This window comes from Morone saxatilis, unplaced genomic scaffold (assembly GCF_004916995.1).
Source record: "Morone saxatilis isolate NCDOM2014 unplaced genomic scaffold, NCSU_SB_2.0 Contig20, whole genome shotgun sequence".
Lineage (NCBI taxonomy): Eukaryota > Metazoa > Chordata > Actinopteri > Moronidae > Morone > Morone saxatilis.
The window spans coordinates 11,724,337-11,734,954 of NW_023339763.1; the positions used below are offsets into that span (position 1 = coordinate 11,724,337).

The following is a 10,618-nucleotide window of genomic DNA, read 5'->3' on the forward strand; positions in this document are numbered from 1 at the left end:
ACTGAATATCTTTGGGATTTGGACTGATGGTCGACAAACATTTGGAGATGTCGCATTGTGCCCTGGGAAATACTGATGGATGTTTTTCATTAATTTCTGACATGTGGTACTAAATTCAAGTATTGATCAATGTCCTTTAAACTAAAAAACAAACATTAGCTGGCTTTCCCTTTTTTCTATGCATGAAGTTTGAAATTAATGGTACACGTCTCTCTGTGAGAGAAAAAACCTTTCAAGAAACTTATAAAAGGGTTTCTGAGGATGGTTTTCATTCTATTGAGGAAGCACAGCACATTGCTGCTCACACTGAAGTTTCAAAACCCATTCCCTTTCAGTTTCTATCTTTGTCCCTTTTCTCAGACACAATAAAGGCTTAGCAGAAATTTAAAGGAGAAACTTGTGAGAGACAGAACAGAGAATCAACATCAGAGTAGAGAGGAGAAAACGCCTGGGAGACAGCAGTTACATCCACAACGCTGCATTTTCTTTTTCTCCCTCAGAAAAGAGTACTGGCCTGCAGTCACAACTCACGTGATGCCATGTGTGTGTAGAAGAGAAAATGTGTGTCTACATGTGAGTGTGTGTGTGATAGAGAGAGAGAGGGACAGAGAGAGAGAGAGAAAGAGGCACACACTGATTGAGACTGTTGGCAAGCCAAAATGCCCTCTGTGCTGGAATTTACCAGATGGCACTGGACAGAAACAACCGGGGGTATTACTACCACACACACACACACACACACACACATAGCATATTCTAGGCTTGTTCAGGAATGAAGATGAAGCAGCAGGCAATGACAGGAATAGATGCAGGTTCACATGCAATGAAAGCACTTTATAAATTCTTCAAGGCAGCGAGTATAATACTAAACATAAAACTTATTAATGTATTGCGCTTGACCAGATTCTTACTTGTGTTTTCTCTGAGCAAATTCCATCTACAGTCCCCTGAGAGTTTATAATCACTAACACTGATATAGAGCACACACACACTAATAATAATGATGACGATAATAATAATAATAATAATAAGTAGCACTGGACCTAATAAAGGTAGACAAACATTGAGGTTTGCACATTCATTTAACAGCCTTATTTGGAGATTACAGGGGTTAGACATAATACCAAAGAATCCTGCATACTATAGTGTAATCTAATGCAACCACCCCGCAATAACTAATATCTCTGTGACGCCTGCAATGCTCAGTTTTTGTTAAGACTTAGCTGGAAAAGCATATATTTAACATATAAAACTATTCAACACTGATCATTTTCATGGCTGTTTGTGGCATTGTTGTATTCGATTTCACTCTACTACACCTCCACAATATAATTCATGTATTGCAACACAAACTAAGGCTTCAGTAATTACCAGGGTTAATTCAACAGAGAATCCACCTCGCACCAAGAAGCCCAAGGGATTCCCCAGTTCCACTAGTCTGTGCTGATAAGTAAATCTAATTGAATAAATGATTAAAAACAGGCACACACTGAGTGTGTCTGACACGCATCTGTAGTGGTTTCCATTTTGTTTAGTTGTTTTCTTTTCATTGTTGTCTGGTTAGAGATCTGAGCCACCGGTTATGTTTGCGTCGTGCACGACAGGAACAAGGCAGCCTCAGTGGGGAGACAGTGGAGGCAACCACTTACACAAGCAACAACAGGAAGGAACAGGGCAGCAACAAGGAAGAGGAGGAGGAGGCGGTGCGGTAGGAGAGTGGTGCTGGCTGGGGACCCAATCAAGATCTTTAACAAACATTTTTCCACCGCAAGGCAGAAAAAAAAAATATGGATACAGATGACATAATCGTCCAAGGTGTGCTGTTTGGGGGATGTTTTTCTTCCTGTTACATCACCATAATTAAGATGTTTACAACCATGCTAAACGGTTTAATAATGAATTAAATCCTAATATGAGTAGTTCACGACAAGGTGCATGCAGAGGAAGCTTAAAGTGTAAGACCATTCTGAGACTGAAGCACACTTCATTCAGAGATTCAGCCCCGTTTATTCAGCACTGTGATAAAAATTGAACTGCATTACTGTACCAGCCATCTCTGAACCGTAATGGTCCTATTGAGCTCCAAACCACACTGAACCATGAACTGTAGCTGTACCAAGATCAGCTGACTGAGCTATGTTCTGTGCAGAGCTAAATGGAAGTCAGCTAAACTTAGCTAAAATGTGCCAGCCGTACTCACCCACAAACATCTGAGCTTTCAAACCCACTAGCCTAGAACACTGATTTAAGAGTCAGTGAACGCTGCTGTCACGCTCACGACCCTATATTTAGCCAAAATGATCTCTGTTACAGAGAAGCCACTTCACAAAAATGTGTAATTAAACTAAACTATAGGTCGATATCTGATGTCCTCTGTGTAAGTCACTTCTCCTGCTTCCCTCAAAATAAACCAACACTTCTTCATTACAAGAAACTGAGAAAAAAACAGAGGAAAAGCCCTGAATCATTCTAGTACAAGGTCCAATGCTTCATTACTGCCAGCTCGTTTAGATAAGAACACACATACACACACATGAAACACACACACACACACACAACCCCTCCTGGGATCATTACATATATTCATACTCATAGTGCTCCATAGCGTCCAACATGGAATGACAAATTTGTGCAAGACAGCATGAAGGCCAAATATACCCTCTCTCCATCTTCCCTCTTTCTGTCTGCCATTCCCACACACACACACACACACTTTTGTCTCTAGCTGTCTACTCTTTGAGCTCTATCTTCAACTCTTCTTTGACCTCTTCAGACTCTCTATTTCTCATTGACTATTTCCCACTGTGATATGCAAACAAAGGCAGATAGGTTTCCTGCTTCCATCTCCCTGTTGCTGTTTCCACTGACATCACACCAACCTTTCAGCAACAAGCCAAGAACATTTCCTACTAATTGACATTCACTCTTGCTACTACAGCTCACAAATTTAAATACTAAGTACATCATAAATGCACTGTTACATCCTGTTCAGCACAACTTGACAATCTTTCAGCACAAGAATCAGACCATCAAGTGGTTGAGATAAACATAAAATTCATATAGTGCAATATGAAAAACGAGCAAGGATTATCGGTGTCTGTTCACATAGTGGCAAACCCCTGAGCGCCTCAGTATTGAAGCTGACTCACATTATCAGCTGAGGATTAAGGCTATAGTTTAGTTAGTGCTTGGTATGACACACAAGCTCCTGCAAGATGAACTCTGAGATGGTTACCAAGCAACAAAACAACTTCTGTTTTCCCCCATTCTCTATTCCAATTTGGGATTTTTCTTGAAATGAAAACCTCAGTGTTACTTTACAAAAAGAAATACAATTGAGCTGCAGATTGTATTCAACACTAGTAATGTAGTGCCACCACCTGCCGTTAGTGGCAGACCTAACTGAATTTTAAACCGAAAACACAAAATAATCTTTTGTACTACGGATTCGGCAGAGTTTCATGTCCATCGAATTAGTGGAAGTGTTCCAACTGTCAGCCACCAAACATTGTGGACAACAACTTCATGAGGAAACAAATAAAACATTTATTTCTGCAACCAGGGATGTCCTGTGTGTTTCTGGCCCCAGCTCTTCAGATGTTTTTATATCACTAAAATTGGAACAATCAATCAACAGATTAACTGATTATGAAAACAATAATTATTTGTAGCCCCTATTAGCTACGATACGTAAAGACAGTCATGTATGCTGCATTGCTTTTGGTCTATGTCGAGTTGGGTCTGAGTACAAAAGCATTTTGAACGCAGGAAAAAGTACAGTATTTCTTTAATTGAAAACCACAACATGGTAAGAATCTGGGTTAAAAGGCATGTGAGCGAGGACTAGAGGCCAGCTGATCCTGTTGGAACATCCAGTCGATGAGGCTTGACCTTTGGATGACCGCTCTGTGGCTCGTGTCTGCCCTGTCTGGGACCCGAAGAGTCTCAGCGCTGACCCTTTTAATTCCCCCAGTACGTATTGTCTGTCCGACTGCGCTGGCACAGGACGTTCGAATATCAGGACAGATTTGAGCACTGATCTAGAAACGGCAGCCTGTCCCAAAATGCATGAGGAAGAGGGACAGTTGATTCTTGCTAGCTAGCTGCTCTGACGCACAAACAGTCTGTGCTGGCAAGGCAGAGCTTTAATATAAATGTCCCCTCAGCTGGAAATTGTTTCCAGTGCAGCTGAAAGGCTCCTTTTATTGAGCTAGTCAAACACTACCACCCCCCCTCCTTCATCCACTATTTCTCCTATGCGCATGCTCGCTCTCTTTCTACTCAACATTCACACTGACAGAGAAACATGTGTGCGAAAATGTGTGAAATGTGTCCTTTTTTAACTCGAGTGCTGTTGTTTTATGTCTGTTAAAATGACAAACTGCAGCTGCATAGCTCTATGGAAAGTTCCACTCTTATAATATCACTTGAATGCCAATAACATTAAAACAACAGACTGTATCAATATCCCTGAGTTTGTGGGTGCAATTAATGCCTGGTGTAAAACTGAAATCAATATAGTATATGCACTGAGCGCATTGATTGAGCATATTATTTCAGTAGAATTTCCATTAGAATCTTATTATCTAACAGGAACACACAGCTACTAACTGCGCAACTCCCAGTTTTACATTAATGATTCACATTAGTTCACATTACTGATTGGCAAAAAATGTGAGTAGGATATTAGATGAGGATAACATAGCACTGCTTCAGTTCATATGAGAAAGTTCAGCTCATTGTACTGCACTTTACTTTAGGAAAATCTTACTTACTAATGAGATCTTTTGAAAGTAAAAAGTGCAGTAAAATGAGCTTTTCTCTCGGCAGCTCATCTTCCTCTCTTCGTGTTACTCTGTGACCCTCTCTCAACTCAAGTTTCCCTTCCTCTTTCAGTTTCTTCATTAAGCTAGCCCACACCATCCTATGAATTTCATTTCTTTTGTATAAGAAGGCAGGAAGTCATCTTCTTCTTTTTCTTTGCCGCCATGGAGGACATGGGGTCATATCTTCAGTATCATTTCTGAGTACTTTTTTGGATTTGGATTTCGGAATCATATTCCTGCCATTGTGGAGATGGCTTTCAGCGTCGTGGCACAGTGCCATTCGGTAGTGCCACAGCACCATTACATGCAAACAATAGCCTTTAGGCGCAGCCCTAGTTTGTGCTGTTCTCTGGAGCAAAAGTGAACTGGAGTGGGTGTTACTCCAGTGGCAAAGCCAACAGCAAACACGTCACACTTAACAGGAAGAACAGGTTGTGCCTTCGCTGATTTCTCTATGCAAATGTGCACATGCATAAATACGAAGGACAAAACACACACACGCATACTTCAAAAGTGGCTGCAGGCACACAGAGTGTAGTTGGGACTTTGTTGTGTTAGCACCATCTGAGTGCTCACATATTACTCACACTCACACCCACTCATTTATGTCATGCTCTGACTCTGTAACACTTGGTATAAAAGCTGAAGACTGTCCTCGCTTTACTTCTGTCCTGCGGTGTTCAGTGTCCAGCACGTACTCCAGAGACTGGTGCTGTTTTGCAAGCGCTTCCTGCTCGGGAATCAGTCATTATCATTTCTTGTACAACAGGCTTGTGCGGATCGTATCTTATGTTGACGATTAAAGGGAGCATTGATGGTTGGTTTTCCTGTTTTCACTGTCAAAACGATGATCTAACAATCTCTAGAATCTGTTCCCTACTGTGTATTTAGAGATGTTTCTGGTGGAGCAGCATGTCCGCCTACTGAGTCCCGTTAATAGGCAAGTGAATTTTACGTCCTTAATTACAAACCATGTCTTTTCCATAGATCTGACACCCCACATCTCCGTTCTCCATACGCCTGCTTGCTAAAACTTTGCTCTGCGCTCCATGAGAGTGGTTAACATTATGGATCTGATTTTGATTGTGATATTAAAGATAAACTAAAACTGTTAATTGGAACATGGCGCTGTGATATTGTCCTACCAAGCGCAGACACACGGACTTTTGATTTTACGCTCTCATATTAATCTCTGCAGCTGTGTGTCTGCCCCGTCTCCGTGCAGGCTCGCTGTGTCGCACAGGCGTAACCGCGAACTGAAGCGTTTATTTAAGTCTGTAATACGCACAGAAACGGTTGATGCCCAATAAAAGGGCACCGAAAAATATTATTTACATTTTGCAATGTCAGCTGAGCAGTGTGTGCTGCTCTCTGGAAGGAGCCAGCTACGGTTTGTAATCCCAAAGACTCTCCCCTAGCAACAGTCCACTTTTCCCATCATGCTTTGGCCTAATGCTGGTTGTGCAGTTTTTAGGTTTTTATGGTGTAAAATGCAATATGTTCCACAATGCAAATGTTACTTTTTGTAAGCGTCTGTAATATATATTTTCAGCGCATGGTGGTTTATGTTGGCAACCGTTCATTTTGTGCTGGTTTATAGTTTTATAAACTATGGTGTCCTCCATGGTAACATTTTGTTGACTGTGACATCTTTTTCCCAGTCATTCCTGGCGATTTCATGACGACATGAAAATAGAGACGATCACCCAACCCTATCGTACAATATTTATATTCAAGGGCATGAAGACTTTGCAGCGTACAACAAGTGCCTATTCACTGTCAAGACAGATCAGGACCAGAATCAATAGTGAAGATCAAGTTTCCTCTTGAACTGGGACCCTGGGAGCCCCCAAAACTGTGAAGTAGTTCAACACATTCCTCAGCCTGAGCAAATCCATACCTGCCAACACTGAGTGCTGAAAAGAGGGGGCTTTTCCAACAGAATAAGCCCTTATCCCAACACGCACACACTGACTTTTTTTTTCTTAGAAACCCACAGAACTCACAGAACTATTCCGTCTTCTAGCTGGGCCTATCAGGACTGCAAACCGACAACAAAAGAGATACGGTCTCACTTTCAAGCCTGGTGAGTGATGAAATCTAATAGCTAGCTTCATCTTGAAGATTTAATCTTGGTGGTTTTTTAAGTCTGCTTTGTGAAAAGTGTCTCTCGCTTAAATTATGATAAGCATTACATCCTACAAAATCCTCAACCCCAGGTTTAACTTGGCTACTCACTGCAAACATCCACATTAAGGCAAGTGTTTGATTGAGACATCTACATGCATCCAATAAGTTTAAAAGAGTTCTCCGATAGTGGAGTCACTGTCAGGGACAATGTGTGGTAGACTACAGCGAAACACAGATTAGCAGGAAAACTGAGTGGCTGTGTTAATGTTAATAGTTTTTGCTTCTTGTGGGTGTGTCTCAGGTGTAACAAGACAGCCCCCACAACCGCTACCACACTACTACTACTACTAAATAATCTGCTTCCCTGTGTTAGCTTTGAGGCACATGCACAGAACAGCTTAAAAAGAACCAGTTTAAGGCATATACAAAGTATAGTAGCCTTGCTCTACTATGATTACAACCTTAACACAAGTAGAACATACACTACATTTTGAGCCAGTCTGCAGTTTTAGAATCGAAAATTCGAAGCTGTCAAGCTACAGACAAGAGCAATATAACTCCCATAGAGAAAACATCAGCTAAACAGCATATAATGAATAAGTAATCGGCTGGAACAGACATGAAAGATGTAAAAAAATAAAATAAAATAAAAAACAGGTTGACAGGTATGCAGAACTAGATCTGTGCAGCATGGTGTTGTTGCACATGCAGAGACACATGCCACACTGAAGAACACACAGATATTAAGCAAACAAACAGTTACATAAGCAATCAATGGATGAGAGGTTCTCAATAGGACTTCCTGTTGGTGTTGTGGACATGCATCAATACAATTGAATTAACCCTACACAATCATGGATGGACTAGTGGACATAAGCTCTGCTGACTGTCAATACCAATACAGTTTTTACAGAGACAAAGCACAGCCTCAAGATAAAAAAAACTACCACGCAGTCTAAACAGCCAATCACACCATTCAATTTTCGATTATTATAATTGAGTAATTATGTCGTTCATCTTAGGAACACGTAGTTTAGTTTCTGTATTGCACAATGTGTCAGTGTTTTAAACTTCCTGAAATGCTTTAAATCAAAATGAATGGAGCACAACTACTACACTTCCAGAAGTGCTGTCAGAACTTTCCGTGGCGCTCCAAGGCCTACATGTGACATTGTCAGAGTCAATATATCAACTCCGGCACCCAGGCAGGATGATGTAACCCTGATCTGTGAGTCAGACTCGCAACACATGGCATCGGCAACGCACACATATTCAATGCAGTGCTTTATCCAACTGGCACCGTCAGGATTCAATGGGGCTCTTTCTCCCTCTGAATGTGTCAATCAAAGCCCTGTTAGCAGCTCCTGCCCGAGGCTGAAGACGCCTGCGGACCTCTCTCCATCACTAGTTACTCGGTGTCACAAGTGCTGAGCTAAGCTTGAGTGGGAAGAGGGGACAAGGAGTGCTGTTTTCAGCAGCAAGGATTCCCCAGCCATTGTTCTTTCATCCACAACCAACACACCGCTGACCTCTGACCCAAACCTTTGACTCCTTTGTGTGTGTGTGTTTGTGTGTGTGTGTCTGTGTTTCTGTGTGTCCCAAAGGGACTCTTGACAATGTGGGAGTGAACTATAAACTTCTTTCGAAGCACCACAATTCTAATTAGCCACACACAGACAAGCAGAGGTAACTACCTTTTAGCAACATACTGATACAGTAACACAAAAATACACTATTCTGAATAGATGTTTACTTTATAAATGTATATATGTGTTTGCTTTCTAATGTGGTGCTGAATATCTTTGGGTTTTGGACGGAAAAACATCACCTTTTAAACATTTTATAGACTAACTAATTTATAGATTGAGGAAATAATTGGCAGATTAATTGATAATAAAATAAGATAATTAAGCCCTAAATAACAAGTGAAGGAACCAAAGAAGCCCACACATGAAATATTGATGATGAACTGAGTACAAGTGATCGAGTGTGCAGCATTCTTTGGTTTCTTCTCAGTCAGGAGTTTATGATCCTTCACACTGAAGGTCAATAGGACCTGATGGTAAGAAGTTAGTCAAAATTGTGATGTGTTGAGCACAAGTGAAAAAAGTCCAATCACTACAAACCTATTGATTATTACAGATTAACAATGAACAATTAACAAAAAAGGGTGTTGAAGGGTTAATGCGTTCTATCGTACCTCCTGGTCTGTTATTGTGGCTGTGATTGCCACCTCCATCACAAATTACCACATACTCACCACTGCACAAATGACAGGGTCTTTGAATACTACCCACTTTGTGTGTATGAGTGTGTACGTGTGGTGACAGCGTTTATTTCTTCATTATTTATCAGGATCAGATGTGTGCCTGTGCACCTTTAGTAACCACTTCGAGGCGAAGCCACACGGTCATGTTGATACGACACAGGCAAGTTGTAACTAGTATTTTTATTAATGGTTGAAAAATGTTTTTTTAATGCTTTATACATTTATTAATGGCTTTAGTAACATTTGTCATTGCAGAATTGATGGCTCATTAGTTACATCCATTAATCTTCATTAATGACTTACTAACATTTAGAACTCAGGCATTTGCCATTTAGAGAGATATTTTTTTAATTACAGGGATAATCAGTCTTTTTATGTTTGATTCTGTTGTTATTTTGCTCTAATCAATCAGTAGCTGTATCCAATGTGTCAAAATCATTTTCAGTTGATGCAGATGCAGCAGCTTTTGCAAGGAGCAGTTAACTTAATCTTTGTTAGATTGATCTAAGAAATACGTTGATTTAAGAGTTGCTATAACTGTAATTCCACTTCAAACAACCTTTATGAGTTCAACTCATTCCCAGCCAAGGGAAATAGCCAATCAATAAGTCAATAAGCAGACTTTTCTGCAATTTAAAAGGTCTAAAATCGGGCTAGACCAAAAGTTGTTCTTATAAATACCACATAAGAAGAATTAGTAAATTATTTATTAAACATCAATAAAGGCATTAGTTTCAACTGCAAAACTCTTATAATAAACTGCAACCATTAGGTACTTTCCTGTGTGTGTGTGTGTGTGTGTGTGTGTGTACCTGGATCTCCCTGTCTTGATGGTGATGTTTGAAATTCTCTCTGCTCCATGGGACTCTCAGTCTTTTCTGGAGTGTATTTATTCAGGCTTATCTGTACTGAGGTGCTTCATTCTCCTCCTGCTTCTGTACGACTCTGCCTCTTGTCTGCTCATTGTTACAAACACACGTATACACATACCTGCAGGACACCCCAACCCAATCCTCATACACACTCACAAGGGCATCTAGACCTCAGATCCAAGCGTCCCACTGTTGCCATGGGGACCATTTCGACCCCGTCAGCACTTCTGAGGTCTGCCTGGAGCGAGGCAATTTGCCCCCTCCCCATCCTTCACTCTTCCTATCCCTCAACCCCTCCCTCTTCTTCTCCTTTTTCCAAGACGGGAAAAAAAAAAATCCCATCCTCCATTCTCAAGAGGCATGACTATTCCTTCTCCTATTCTTTCTCTCAGATTCATTCACCCACAATGTTTGGCACCGGCAATCTCCTCTCCTCCTACTCTCACTCCCACTCTATACAGCCTTTATAAGTGTGTGTGCATACACACTCACTTGCTCCTTCCACAGACTGAGAGAGAGTT

At 40.9% G+C, this 10,618-nt stretch overlaps 1 pseudogene; it reads right to left on the reverse strand.

The window, feature by feature from the left end:
- LOC118331782 overlaps nucleotides 1-10,618 on the reverse strand; it is a 23,936-nt pseudogene that overhangs the window by 12,507 nt on the left and 811 nt on the right.